Source organism: Eptesicus fuscus, chromosome 22, assembly GCF_027574615.1.
Source record: "Eptesicus fuscus isolate TK198812 chromosome 22, DD_ASM_mEF_20220401, whole genome shotgun sequence".
Taxonomy (NCBI): domain Eukaryota; kingdom Metazoa; phylum Chordata; class Mammalia; order Chiroptera; family Vespertilionidae; genus Eptesicus; species Eptesicus fuscus.
In genome coordinates, this window is record NC_072494.1 from 24741708 (window position 1) to 24757162 (window position 15455).

At 42.7% G+C, this 15455-nt stretch overlaps 1 long non-coding RNA gene across 1 annotated transcript in view; it reads right to left on the minus strand.

Annotated features, from left to right (window-relative positions):
* The window catches only part of LOC114233097 (uncharacterized), a 167108-nt gene extending 152346 nt beyond the window's left edge, over window positions 1–14762 (minus strand). Inside the window, exons 1-3 of the long non-coding RNA XR_008555140.1 lie at window positions 14189–14762; window positions 9097–9623; window positions 8733–9000 (exon numbers count right to left, since the gene is read on the minus strand). This is a non-coding gene — a long non-coding RNA (uncharacterized LOC114233097). The remainder of the gene's footprint in view (window positions 1–8732; window positions 9001–9096; window positions 9624–14188) is intronic.
* Window positions 14763–15455: the final 693 nt, after the last annotated feature.

Here is a 15455-nt window from a genome sequence, read left to right on the forward strand (position 1 = left end):
CCTTGGGTAAGTTTCTCAAACTCTCTGAGTTTCAGCTTTCTGACTCATATGAAAAATGGGTATAAGAATGCCTACTTTGAGCCATAATTGTAAAATATCAGATGACATTATGTGTGAAATGTCTGACACATGACAAGAATTTATTAAGAGTGACAATGAGTCCTGGCTAGTATGGCTCAGTTGGTTGGAGCATCATCATGTATACTGAAAGGTTGCAGGTTCGATCCCAGGTTGGGGCAAGTATAGAAGGCAACCAATTTCTCTCTCTCTCTCTCTCTCTCTCTCTCTCTCTCTCTCTCTCCCCCCCCCCCCCCCTCTAAAATCAATAAGCATATCCTTGGGTGAGGATTAAAAAAAAAAGTGATGGTGGTGGTGAAGTCATCTTTACATTCACTGAATGTAACACATTAATGTTTTTTTCTAGACATACAAATAATATTCCAAAGGTATAAACTCTAAAAGGAATAAGCAATAAATATTTCTCAAGCTGTCAGAAGGTTTGAGAGGAAAGGGTTCAATTATGTAACCAATTCAAACTAAACTGAGATTTATTTGGCACCCCGTATGAGCCAAGTAAGATAACAAATACTAGGGATTATAGGGATATATATATAAATAGGTTCATGCCTTTAAGATGCTCACCACCAAATGCAGGCGACAGATTAAAGGGGGACACATATCCTCACTTCACCATGCCAGGCAGAGTTGTAAAAAACACTATTGGGGCAGAGGATGAGAAAAACTAGTTTTGCTTAGCAAGTATGTACAGGAACTTCTTGGGGGAGTAGGCAAGTGAACCAACCAATCCTTGATAGCTAGGCAGGATTTCTAGGCACCTGACAGCATATTTAGTTTATATTCGACTGGGAAAATTCAGCTCCATTCTTCCTTCTCCAGAAAAGATTACTTATTTCTCAGAAAAGAGGATAAAGGAAACTCCTTCAGATTCCTCTTCCACTTACTCATCAGTGGCTAATCGAATACACATTCTGAGAGCCACAGAGACAAACACACACCCTTGGATGCAGAAATTAATCAATACTTGGATAAAAATTCAAGTCACATAAAAAATGTTTCATCTGCCGAAACCGGTTTGGCTCAGTGGATAGAGCGTCGGCCTGCGGACTCAAGGGTCCCAGGTTCGATTCCGGTCAAGGGCATGTACATCGGTTGCGGGCACATCCCCGGTAGGGGGTGTGCAGGAGGCAGCTGGTCGATGTTTCTCTATCATCGATGTTTCTAGCTCTCTATCCCTCTCCCTTCCTCTCTGTAAAAAATCAATAAAATATATTTAAAAAATTATTTTAAAAAAATGTTTCATCTTCATAGAGTTCATTTTGAAACATTCAATGGAAAACAAGGCACTTGTATCACAAAATAAATACGCACAATATGACTTATCAGAGGTAAAAAGATAAATAGTACTTGAGATATATCACTGCTAAGAAATATCAACCAAGGTCACTAGCTGGAAAGAGGAATTAGCAAAATTCATTAGTTTTCTGCTTCTATTACCATTTTCAAACCTGTTCAGTTAATTAGAATTTCTTAAACAAACAAGCAATTGGCTTTGGAATGGAAAATGAAACAGAAGCATAATTCTATAAAATAAAAGGGTAATATGCAAATTGACCCTAACAACAGAATGACTGCTGGACCAGTCACTATGAGGTGCACTGACCACCTCTTGGTCTCTTTCCCTGGCCGGCAGGCTCCAATCGCCTGGTGGCCACCCGTGGCAGGGGTGGGGCTGGCGAGTGGGCGGGAACAGCTGACCTCTCAGTCCCTTCCCCTAGCCATCAGGCACCGATCACCCAATGGCCAACGGGGAACTGGGAGTGGGTGGCGGTGGCGGGGTGGGGCCGGCTGCGGGTAGCTGGAGAAGATGACCCTGATCGCAGGCCAAGCCTAGGGACTTTACCCACACACGAATTTCGTGCACCAAGCCTCTAGTTCAGTATAATTGTTCTTCTTGTTTGGATATTAGCTAGTAGACCATGAGATGTTTCTATGTTTTCTACTTGTCATCTTATCTCTTTTTCCTCCTTTTGCTCAAAGGCAGAAGCAGTAATTCTCAAGGTGGGCAGATTTCCCAGGGGACATTTGGCAATGCCTGTAGACATTGCTGATTATCAGAATGAAAGTGCAAGTCGGGAGGGCTACTGGCATCTAGTGAGTAGAGACCAGGGATGATGCTACACATCCTACAATGCACAGTACAGCCCCTAAAGCAAAAATGGTATCCAGCCCAATCTGGATATATATAGCTGAGACTGAGTGAGAAACACTGCCAGTATAGCTGAGACTGAGAAACACTGGATGGAATTCTGGGTAAGCTGAGAAAGGTCTTGCAAAGAAAACAGAAAAGACAGGAATCAGGAAATCAATTCCTTTCTTAATCATGAAAATGTGAGAAGAACATTATTAATAAAGGCAGGTACTTAAAGTCAAAGCTCCTACAGCAACTTGAGAAGAGCTGCCCTCTCCATGTTACTGCTCAGGTCCTGCAGTGATTATATTTTATGAACTCCAAATTGAAACTATGGTCTGATAAAGGATTTCCTTTTTTAATTAGTGAATTTATTTTTATAAAGTTTTTAAATAGTAAAAATAGTATACTACTTATGTGTATAAGCATGTATGTGTGTGTATCTATACATATATGTATATATGTATAGCAATTCCTTTTTATTAACATAATTAGGCTATGTAAACAACTTAAATATCCATCAATGGAGGAATGTCATAATGAGTTATGGTATATATTTTTATATCAGAGTTCCTATATGTCCATTAAAAATAATAAATATTTCTCAAGCATGCAAAAAATGTGTATGGAAACATGCTGCCAGGGATTTGCTTTAACGTACTTTTCCATAATAGAGTCAAAAGTAAACATTGGGAAGCACTCTGTTCTCATATGCAAATACCTCCAAGATATAATGTGAATTAAAAGAAGTGAGGATCAGTGGGGGAGGGATCCACATAGTGGAAGACCACAAGAATTTTTACATATGCAAGTACTTGAATAAAGAAATCATTGAGTGATACTCAAGAAATTCATTAAAGTGTTTCCTTGGGAGCATTAATAGAGGCGTCAGGAGCTAAAAGGATGAGGGGAAAGGGTGAGAGCAAGACTTCTCAGTGTGTACTTTTGAAGTTTTAAGCCATGTGAATGTTTTAGATATTCAGAATCTTAACACAAAATAAAAGTTCATCAGATAGAAAACTAATCTGTCCTAAAAAATTTAGAACATATTGTTGCCATACTTACATTCCAACCTTGAAAAAAACTCATATTACATTCACAAAGATTATCTCGTTTATCTTCACAAACACCCTCAAAAATATTTAATGGGCACAGTGGGGGAGGAAGCAGGAATTTTGAGTCTGATGCAGGCTGGGTACATCTTGTGAACAGGAATTAGGTTTGTTCTCCCTGGCTCTTAGGGGTAGAAAAGGATCAAAGTGTAACAGTAGAGAGAGAACCTAATTAGACTCAACAGGAAGAATTTTCTAACACAGAAAACAGACCATGGAGGCCTCAGGATATAGCAAATTCCATGTGTAAATCTTGGTGGAGTGTGCAACTTAACATTTTTCTAGCTTAGACTGGACTAGGCCCAAAGGTAGATCTGAATTAAAGATTAAAACAAAAAACAAAACAAAAATCCCCCACCACCACATTCTTAGATACAGCTATCCCTGAGGGGGAATAGAGGATTACTTGGCAATATTTTTAAAGATTTAAAATGCTCGCGTGCTAAAACACAGAAACCGCACTTTATGGTAACTACGCGCACAAAAGAGGTATCTGTATAAGAATAACCACTGCATCATTGTTTTGCAATAGCCTAAATTGGAAATGATCTATGTGTTGATGAATAGAGGATTATCTAAATAAATATAGTAGTATAAATCCATATTAGGAAATACCAGAAAGCAATTTGGAAAAAGAAAATAAAGGACAACTTGGGAAAGCTACATTTAACCAAAGAATAGAGTGCCAAGATATGTCATTGAATTGGGGGGGGGAAATTGGGAGAAAGTTGAAAGATGATCCATAAAATATAATACAAGTGTAAATTTTTACAAGCGAGTGTAATTTAAAAAAAACAAACACAAACTTCATTATTTTCAATGAGTTCATATATGAAATGTATAGAAAAAGGCTTGAAGGAAAAACAAAAGTGATGGGAAAAGGGATGATGAAGGAATGAGGTTGTCAAAGGGGCCTTTAGCCTTCTCTGTAATGTTTTAAATTTTTGCAAGGCAAGTGAATTTATGGATCACTTGTTTAGTTAAAATGGTTGCTTTTATACTTAAAGCAGTGGAGAAGGCAACATCTTTGCTCAGTGGGCTCACAATCTTTTAAATGATGTATTAGAATATATTTTAGTATGATCTGTATAACAATCAAATAGTAACAGCGAACACTTACTGAGTTCTTATTATGTACCATGGGCCATATGTTTATTAAATCATTTAATCGTGACCACAGCCCTTAGAAGTAGAAACAATTACTATCCCTACTTTATAGGTGTGAAAACAGGTCCTGAGTGACTGGACCAAATACAGAAAGCTAGTGAATTTGGAACAGAGATTTGAACACATGTTTCTGACTCTGGAGTCTAGACTTAACTACTCTGCTGTACTGTCCAAGTATAGAGAGAGCATAGATGATCTACAGTGGTAGAGTTGGGATTTGGCAATGTGAACTTGGTAAGGGGTGCTATGGGAGGAGTCCCAATTATGGCAAACAGGGCTACTTAGCTACAATAGATCTATGTCACCTTTTTTTCCCACTAAGAGAACCCTGACTTGCCCTAGCCGGTTTGGCTCAGTGGATTGGCCTACAGACTGAAGGGTCCTCTGGAGTTCAATACTGGTCAAGGGCACGTACCTTGGTTGCATGAGGGAGGCAACCCATCAGTGTATCTCTCTCACATCAGTGTTTCTCTCTGTTGCTCCCTCTACCTTCCACTCCCGGTAAAAATCAATGGGAAAAATATCCTCGGGTGAGGATAAAAAATAAATTAAAAAATAAAAAAGAGAGAGAGCCCTGACTTGATGTTAGGTGTTAAAGTCCCTCAGTTAAAATTCTCACAGCTTCCTTTGCATATAGAGACAGCCAGGTGATATGGTGCTGGCCAATGAGATGCTAGCAGAGGATGTTTGCAGGAAAGCTTGTTAAAGGAGACACCGCAGCTGGATAAGTGTCGCTTTGGCCTTTTGCCCCTCACCATTCATCCCTTTTTCTTGCCTTAGAGCACAGATATAATGCTGGGAGATGCCGTCTTTAGACCACAAGAAGAGCCACTTACTAAAGACGAAGCACAAGCTTTTAAGGTGTTTGGTACAACCTGACACTGCTGTGTAGCCCTGATGGCTACCTCTGATTTCTTCTGTGAGAAAAATAAACCTCTTTGGGGTTAAGCCCACAGTCACGTCCGTGCTGACAAAGGCAGTTTAACGAGCACAGTGGGGTCTTGAGAGGCTCATCCTTGGGAAAGAATAGAGCTGCCTGGAAGGTCTTAGCCTATCCTGGCTTTGAAAATATAAAAGAACTGCTGCTCTACTCCAAGTTCCCCTGGGACCACCAGGCCAAGGGCATGTATCGGCCTACCCCTGGCCATCAGACAGAGCCCTCAAAGACACAGAGAAACTCGGAATGGAGCCAGGAAATCCACGGGGCTTAAAATCTCCCTTAAGCAAAAACACAGGGCAGGGTTGAGTATCTGTAATTTGATTCCAGTGCTGGTGGCTATAGATCCCATTCCACTTATAGCAGCAGCAAGTGCAAGTGCAGCAGGGGGAGGAGTGGGGCTCCGGCAGCTGTGTTTTGAACCTGCCTGGGCAGCTCCCTAAACATTTGTTTCAAAAACAGGCAAGAGAAGGGGATATTTGGGGGGAGGGAGGCGGGGGGGCATGGAAAGAGGAGTTTAGGAGAAGGGGAAAGAAGGGTACACACTCTCGAAATGGACTACTGATGTCTCAAGTCTCTGCAGGTGATATTTCCCAAAGCCAATCTTGGACTTGTCAGATGGGCCAAATCTCTCCTAATGAGACTCCCCCAGCCTGATCATTCTTTAGGCCTGGGGTTGGCCAAGGGTCAGCTGGACTGGAGTTAGAGGCTGTTTCAAAGTCAAAAGGGGACTGAAGAAGATACAGGAGTGGCAGCCACTGACACTAAAGGGGAGGATGGAGCATTTTGGGAAGGACTTAGCTGGGTGGAACTCCTCAGAGAGGCCAGGGAGAACTGGGATGTGGCCAGGTGGCCCGGCAATGTAGGTAGCTGGGGTGGACCATCCGTTCCTAAAGTCTGGCAGTGAAAGGAAAGAACAAATAAGGAGGTAACTTAACAATATTGTGGAGTTTAGGAAAGGTGGAAGGTAGGTCTGTCTAGGCCAGTGGTCGGCAAACTGCAGCTCGCGAGCCTCGGTTTGCCACTCTTGTTGACTAATGAGTTTGCCGACCACTGGTCTAGGCAAAAGAAGTAGAAAGTAGCTGTAGGACTGAAGGGGCAAACTGGGTGGGAATTTTAGATTGTGGCAGGTTGCAGTCATGTCCTTCTGCCAGCCCATTTCCCAGGGTACCTGCTGTCCCTGTTTTGCTGTTAGGATCCCTCCATCCTTTTTGCTGTTAGGATCTTTCAGAGAATTTGAACTTCAACTAGGCAATCTTAAAAATCAAAACACATGTAATGTCCAAAGGCATAAAATTAGAATAGTAGAAACTGAGTGACAAGGGATCATTTAAATGACACTACATAGAGCCAGCTCTTGACAGAAACTTGAGAGTATTTTCCAATAATTAAGTAGAGGTCAGAAATCTAGAACGTGGAAATGAGAAAGAAATGTGGGTTACCTATTCCAAACCTTGTACTTTATAAATGAGAAAGCTGAAGGTCAGAGAGGGGAAGTGCGTTGCCCAAGTCACACAGCTGGTTTGGGGATCATAAAAGCAAATGCAGAGCGAATATACAGGAACTTCACATTCATGTGCATTAATTCATTTAATTTTTACATCAACCCTACAAAGTAGATAATCTAACAGGCAAAGCCACTGACGTGGGGCCACACAGAAACAGTAAAAGGGCAGAGCTTGGATCTGAACCCACATAATCTGGCTCCAGAGAGTCTGTGCTTTTAACCACTACTCTTCATTCCCTTGGTCCACTCAGCAGCTTTTTCTCAACTCTCCCAAACTACCTCCCCTGCCTGCCACCACCCTTCAATGTCAACAGTATGTCCTCACCTCACTCCTGCTCTGATAGAGGCAGGCAAGAAGGATGGTTCCTTGGTGTGAAAAAAAAAAAAAAATAGCAGAAGAATAAAGGGATGAGATGCCCGCCCTGGAGGATAGGAAGGAGCAGAGGTGGTAGCTAAAGAGGGTCGGGGCCTACAGCCTTTGCTGTGTTCCAAGAGGGTCTGGCCTTGTCTTCCTGTCTGGTAGTTTGGAGCAGGAAGTTATAATGAAGGTGGGATTCATGGAGACTTGGTGAGGTGGGGGTGATAAGCCCCAGGAAATGATATGAAAAAATTTTGTTCATAAGCATTGCTTCACATCCCACTTCCTCCGATATAAAAGCTGATCTAGAATGAACCAGACTCTTGGTGTTGCCCTCTCCCACACCTCCTGGGATCCCAGGAAAGATAGCCAGGATTGGGGCAAGAGCTAGGGGGCTGCAGTTAGGAGACCAGGGTTCAAATGCTGGCTCTGCCTCTTAACTTGCTGTGTGCACTTAAGCAAAATAATAATTGCCTTCCTCTTCTTCTTATCACCAGGAAGTAGGAGACATAGATGGCATCTTATAAACATGATGGAATGCAAAAACACAAAACACAACATCCAAACAAAAACTGAAAGCACAGCCACACGATATGGGTTGTTTACTCTTGTGATCACGTAGCTCACGGGAGCTGCAGCTGGTTGCTGCTACCCAGCATTATAACACAGGATGACAATGATTATCATTAGCCCAGGAAAAGATCACAATTCAAAATTCAAAGTACAGGTTCTAATGAACACACATCGCTTTGCAACATCATAGAGTTGAAAAATCAAAAAATTGTAAGTCAGTGACATACAGGTACATTACCTCTTGAAGCCTTAGTATCGGCATCTGTTAAGGGACAGTAACCTGCCTCTCATGTAGGAGTCGTGAGAATCAAATGAAAACTAGCTGTGATTGAGTGCACGCAGCTGGAGCTTGGCGTGCAGCTGGCAGGCCCTCAGACTGCTGATCACATCTGAATTTGGGGAGACAAGCAGCCCTCCTCTCAGGGAATACCTGAGCAATGGCAAGACTCCGAGATAGAGGGTCTTAGTGGCAGCAGCTGATTGAAAGAGAGGCCTGGGCTATTTGAGTTGAAGCTATATTTCCATAGCAAGTTTTTACTTGGAAATTTGTTTTTACTTAAAAATTCTATTTTGTCATAACATAAACCTCCTTGTTGGGAAATTAATTTTAAATGTTTTCATTATAAAATGCATTCTCATTATTAAACATTTATGTTATGAAAATCAACCATAATTCCATCATTTAATCTTAACATTTAATATATTTCACTGCTTCCAGGGCATGTTTTTCTTTGTTTTGACTCTTATCAGATGTTGATAAAAACTAATTAGGTTTTGTTTGCTCATGGGAAAAATTGTAAATATAAGTCATATAAATAGATATAAATATATAGAAAGAAAGAGACTTTTATTTTAGAGAAGTGACTCACGTGATTGTGGAAGCTGGGTGAGCCCAGAATCTGATGGGGTAGGCCAGCAGCTGGAGATTCAGGAAGAACTGCAATTTGAGCCTTGCTCACGGGAAGTCAATCTGTTTCATTAAGGCCTTCAACAGACTGGATGAAGCCAGCCTCCATTATTAAGGGTAAATTGCTTTACTCCAAGTCCACCAATGTAAATGTTAATCTCCTCCAAAAACATCTTCACAGGAACATCCAGAATAATGTTTGATCAAGTATCTGGGCTCCATGGCCCAGCCTAGTTGATACATAAAATTAACACTTTGTAAAAACCTTTTAGAAATGAAAACTATGAGGATCAAAGGAACTCTGTGTTATACAAGTTGTTTCTTACACATTAGCAGCATTTGTGGAAACTATTTCAGGTGTTCATCCTTGAGCAAGTTCAGCTTAACTCCAGGAGTTTTCTAGGCTGTAGCAGTGTGTGTGGAGCGGGTTTACTCTCTGGAGTTAGCAAGCACAGTGCTTTTCTTTAGATTATATGATGGGGTTGGGGGCAAGTAGAGTTGATGGAGATGGTGGTGAGGGGTTAAATCACATGACTTCCTTTGGTGGGGTCACTTGGCTTGAAGGAAACAGGAGGGACAATGACATTCTGACTGTACCTCCTAAGGAGATAATGAAATGTTCTCATGTGTTTCTCTAGACCACAGCCTCTGGAAAGCATGCCAGCCCAATCCTGATGCTCTGACGAAGTTCCATCACCCCAGGAGGGGGCTTGAGGTAGCCAAGGCAATGAAAGGAATTAAAACTCCGGCATCTGTGCAGAAAGACTTCAGGCCAAAGAGAGGACGGAAGTTGGAGCCATGAGCTCTGCTATTTCTATCTCCTCTGGAATTACAGCCAGGCTGGCAGGCATCTCTATCAAGAAAAATTTGCAGAGCATAAGAGCCAGTAGGTCACATGGATCTGACGAAGGCACAGCCCCACCCCTGCCCCACCTCCCAACACATGTCATCAGCAACCTTAGTCACCCCCCATCCCCTAAGATAGAGGTGGCCTTAGCAGGAAAGGTCAGTTGATTTAAATAGCTGTGTCATGCACAGCAACTTTCCTGGCCTGAGAAAGAAAACCCAAGCCATGAAGGATGACGTGCAGATATTGCTACCTATGGCCGGGCGACAGAAAGGGACACTAACAAGCATTTGTTAGACATCTTCTGTGCTCCCTACTCCTGTGCTCTGGCACGTCCACATAGTGGCCTTACTTAGTCCTGAGGGCTGTACATCATTATAATCATGTTATAGGTGATGAAAAATCTCAGCAAGATTAAGTGACTTGCCCAAAGGTAATGGGATTAGACATTTCTCCTTCACTGATTCGGTGCTATCATAGATGTAATGCCATGGTACTAAAAAGTGTAGATGTTTGTTTTTTAGAAATATCATAAATGCATGATTAAAAAAAACACACACAACACTAAACTGTAGAGAAAAAATCACAATAATGTCTCCCTAGTCTTGTCTTGAGCAAGTCACGACCAGTACTTATAAACCTTTCCAAGAATAGTCTATGAATACAACCAGATAAGAATGTGTGTCTCTGAGTGTGTGTTCTTACACACACACACACACACACACACACACACACACACACAGTAAAATACAATATGCTCTTTTGCACCTTACTTTTTAACTTAACAACTCCTCTATCAGTACACATAGATCTCCTTCATTATTGTTAGGAACTGCATGATTCATATGAAACAGCCATATTTATCTAACCCATTGGTTCCAATGGTTTGCTAATATAAACAGTGAGGCAATGATCTTTCCTGTACATGTGTTTATGCACATATGCAAGCATATCCATTCCTAGAAGAAGACTTGCTGGGTCAGAGGGATAGGTGCTTGGCAAATAATGATTTGCAAATTGCCCTCCCAAAAGGATTCCCAATTTTCACTTCCTCTAACATTACCTGAGAGACTGCCAGTGATTTCAACCTGCCAGAAAGGTTCGGAACATCTTTCTATGCTGTATCTGACTGAACCAGTGCCCAGGCCCAGGACTTCTATTTTTAAGTCTAGTGTTTATTTTCCCTTTTATGCAAAAGTTACCTTCCATATAGACATGGTCTAAAGGAGATGGGAGAAAGTCAAATTTTAAATGAAATTTGAAAGGATAATGTCACCATCTTTATAGGTTAGCTCCTAGGAGTAAATAAAGCAATACAAGCTTATGAACAAATCGCTAAACAACCTGAGTGCCAAAGGCCAGCCCCATTTCTGAGTCTCATTAAGTCCAATGCCTGCATGGAGCTACTTTAAAATGTTACCGTGTCTCCACCCGATCTCCTGAATGCCCTCCCTGGGCCTCACTGGGCATGTCTGGCTGGCAGTATTTCCCTGTGTAGATTCAGGAAGCTTTGCCTGCCTTCCCTAAAGTCTGTTCTCCAGGAGTGAGGGGCTTTGTGTCCATCCACTCAACTGATTTGCAAGATGAAAGTGCTTAGAGCACTTCTTTGATTCATGCCATAAAAATGGGAGGGGAGCCCTAACTGGTTTGCCTCAGTGGATAGAGTGTTGGCCTGCAGACTGAAGGGTCCCAGGTTCGATTCCAGTCAAGGGCACATGCCTGGGTTGCAGCCGATCAATGATTCTCTCTCATCACTGATGTTTCTCTCTCTCCCTCTCCCTTCCTCTCTGAAATCAATAAAAAATATATACATATATTTTAAGTTTTAGAAGAACACAATCTGATTTAGGTTTTTAAAAGACTACTTCCCTTGCTGCTGGGAATACATTATTTAGAGCTTAGAGAGGAAGGAGAAAGGCCATTTGCAAGGCTAAAGCAGAAGTGAGAGATGATAGTGACTTGAAGTGGGAATGTGATGGTGGCGCCAGGAACTCAGAACTCTTCGGTTGGTTTGGAATATTAGAGGACCATCTCTTCCATGGTTGTAATGTTTGAGGAGAAAGTGTGTGTGTGTGTGTGTGTGTGTGTGTGTGTGTGTGTGTGTGTCGGGGTGGGGGTGGGGGGCGGGAGTGAAAGGTAGTTCTAGCTTAGTTTAATGGCTCCCCACCAATGAAAAGCAAACAGCATACAAATAAGTCCTCTGCCTTTTGAAAAGCAAAACTTAGAACGTCCAAGGAATACATTAGCAGCTGGGAGGAGGCTTGCTCTTCAGGGCCAGTTCTAGAAAGCATTTTTCTGAGGGACAACCTACTTTGCTTCCATATTCCTTTCGGTATTTGCACCTCTTTCCCCCGCCTTTTATCTGGAAGACGACGCCCTGGGTTGCCTTCTAGCTCCTGTGACTCAGAAGTGGGAGACCCGGGAAGCTGAGAACCATAATGGAAAACTCAAGCTGTTTGTGTTCCTGCTTAATCCATCTGGTTATTTTAGCCCCTGTGGCAGCTCCTTCAGAATGTGATCCACCATGCCCTTCCATTTAAGTCCCTTCAAGATCTTCCTCTCTTTTCTCCCCGGCCCACCCCCGCAGAGTCACTTCCCAATCAGTTTTAGTTAAAAATATCAACTGGCAGATTCCACTTTGTAAAGAGAGAAAACCAAGGCGCCAAGAAGCTGCACTGAGTGAGGTTGAAAGAAGTCACTTCCCTGAACAAGGAAGGAAAAAAAGAGGCTTTTCTGGGGTAAAAAATAGCTTGCCTGAGGTAAAAAAAAGAAAAAGAACAAACAAACAAAACAACAACAACAAAAAAAAACAGCTTCCCTGAGCGAGGAACAAAGAAACGGCTTTTCTGAGGTAGAAACAGCTTCCCTGAGGTAAAGACGTCTTCCCGGAGGTAGAAATCTGAGATGGGAGGCGAAAGTGCAGGCAGCAGAACCCGGGTTCTAGAATAAAGCAGGGGCCACGCCACAAAAATAAACAAACAAACAAACAAATAAATAAAGTAAAAGTAAAACAAAAGAATGGGCTCTGTTACTCCTGTAACTAATACAGAAAAGGGAGACCCTATCCGGTGAAGCAGTTCGTGAACCAGGCTTACCCTAAACACCAAAAGCGAACTCTACTGAGACAGACGGGAGGCCGCCTCTTATAGAGGAAGTGCCCTCCCACCCAAGTTTCCAATTGGTCCAATTTTATGCAAATATAATTTCAAAATTCGTCCAGTTCTGATTGGTCAGAATCATGCCATTCTGGTTGGTTGTTATGGAGTAGTTCTGATTGGTTGGTTTCGATGCAAATGAGGATATGACTGTGCAGTTCTGATTGGATGGGGCAAGTCTCCGTCCATTGGTCAAAAGACAAAACTAGGGCTTCCCTGCAGTGGTTGACTCAGACTAGCAGGGAAAGGGGGTTGGGGGCGGGGGGAGACTTCATTCTGAAACTCTTCCCTGTATGCTGAGTCCATGAGGAGTCCTTGTCAGCAAATGGGCCCTCGGCTGACCATGAAGTGTTCATCTCAGCAGATAAATTTCTACTTGGGGTTCACATCAAATGATTCTTTCTTCTCTGGATCCATACTTTTTATACCAGGAGGCACTCAGCAAGAGTCAGTGTCCAACCGAGAGCTGATTTCCAGCTGCCAGCGTCAAAAAGTAAAAGTCCTCTGTTGCTAGAGCACGTTGCTAGGGAACAAAGAACCCAGTGTTGCTTTGATATAAGTGTGAAGTGAGTTGTGTCAGGATGTCATTATCCCACATCGCTGTTATGTCAGAATGAGGTAAGTCATGCCATGATGTCATCATTCGACATCTGCTGTCATTGATAAGCAGTCAGCAGCCAATCGGTGGGTCCACTGGGATCTTATCTATAAGAACACCTGGAGGAGCAACTATGGCAAGGGGACATTAAGGCTATAAATACTGAGAGTTTGTGAGGGATATTTGAGACTTTACGTTTGAGCCAGGTGACCCTTCCCTAACCTAAAAACTCCTCCAAATACCTTTGGGACATGCTTTCGCGTCTTGGTGAGACATTTCTTCTGGATGGTGATGATATGCCTCACATGAAACCCCTAGAAAGCGATCAGCCTGCCTACCAGCACTGGCGTCTCTGTTCCCTAGCAACGTGCCCTAGCAACAGAGTACTTTTACTTTTGTGCTGGCAGCTGGAAATCAGCTCTTGGTTGGGCAGTGGCTCTCCTGAGTGCCTCCAAGTATATAAAGGTACACATCATATTAAATTTGGACTCTATTTCTTCACCTCCCCTTGCCTTGAACTATAGCGTGATTAATCTGTCCTTTGTTTGGAATATGTTATTTCCTTATTTTGCTTATTAAGAAATATTATCCTGTATGCTAGTGGCTTGTGAAAGTCCTATAGCAAACCTGTGCTAGATAAATTACTGGCAAATACAAACTTTGTTTGTCCCCAAACAAAATAAAAACAAAACACCTGTCTCTGACCTCTGCTCCTGATATCTATCCAACTTCTTGGAAGCGGGCTACAGTGGGCTATCATCTTCTGAAATTCAAAAGAAAAAGAAAAAAAGGCTTCCCACTGGGGCTTCCTCACTCACCAGCTCATGTAGTCAGCACGGAGGCTGGGTGAGTGGAGACAATGTCTTGTTTGTTTGTTTTCCACAAGGAACACTGAGTACTGCACCACACCAGGCTGCTGCAGTCTCCAACAGGGACTCCAATGGGCGCTGGGGTGATGCCTGCAGGCAGCTGGCACTCAGCGAGCTCCTCCACAGACTGTGAACTCAAGGCTGCCCCTTGCCAGTTAAAAGGAGGGCTAAAGAACTTTCCAGGTTGCATATCCTGTCACGGGAGACCAAGAACATATGAGCAGGTAGTACAAATGAAATGGTCTCCCTCTGTCTCCACTATCCCCTCTATTTTTTTTTCTCTCCCTTCTCCTTCTCCTTCCTTGCTCTCTTTCCTAAATCTCTCTCCATTTCTTTGATTATGACCTCTAAGTTGGCTCAGCATCGCTGTTCAAAATCTTAGTTATATAATATGGCTTATAAAAGCAAAATAACTCTGCTGCCTGCCATGCCAGGCTGGGCAAAACCAGAGTGAAAAGAAAACACCTGGTGCTTGGCACCTCTCAGCTTCTTGGACTCTTTGCAAGGCGGGTCAGCAGGAGAGGGCTTACATGTTCCAAGTGCACCAAGTGTATCGAAGTCTCTCTTGAGACCAACTCAGTCGGTTCTGGAGCTTTCCAATCTCTTCAAAGGCAAAGGGGGAAAAAACATGTCAGAGACAAGGGAGGGAGTGGGTGTTGGTAAAGAGAGATTCAATGGTTACATAATGTGAGGACTAGAGCAAGAATCTTCCATTCCTTCCACCCTCTGTCACTCCCTCTGAAATTCTCAGTCAGCACTCTCCTAAAAACTTTGCAATATCCCCATTCATTTAGTAGTCCTGGAAATGTTCACTGGTTTTTCAATAGTTGTGTAGACAAAAGGGCAGGGACATACAACTATGTTCATACTTCTAGAAGTGACTTATTTTAACATTGTCCCCAGGGTGATGTCCCTGGGTCCAGATCCTGATTATTAAGGCAGAAATGTTCATGTGTCCCCCCTCCCCCGCTTAGATTTCCTCCTGGGATTGCTGTGGCAAGAATATAGAAATTTCTGGGAGGTTAATTGCCCATCAATCACACCTGGAAACAGGTAATTGGCCAGGATGGGCATGGCCACTGCAAGAACTCAAAATCTAAATATGTAAACTTCCCAAAGTTCAGCCCTTCTTCTTTCTCTTGGCTCCAGGGCCCCGGACCCTCTTGAGACTCCTGCTGCAGGGGGGCGGTGCTCCCCTGTGCACATGTGGCGCACA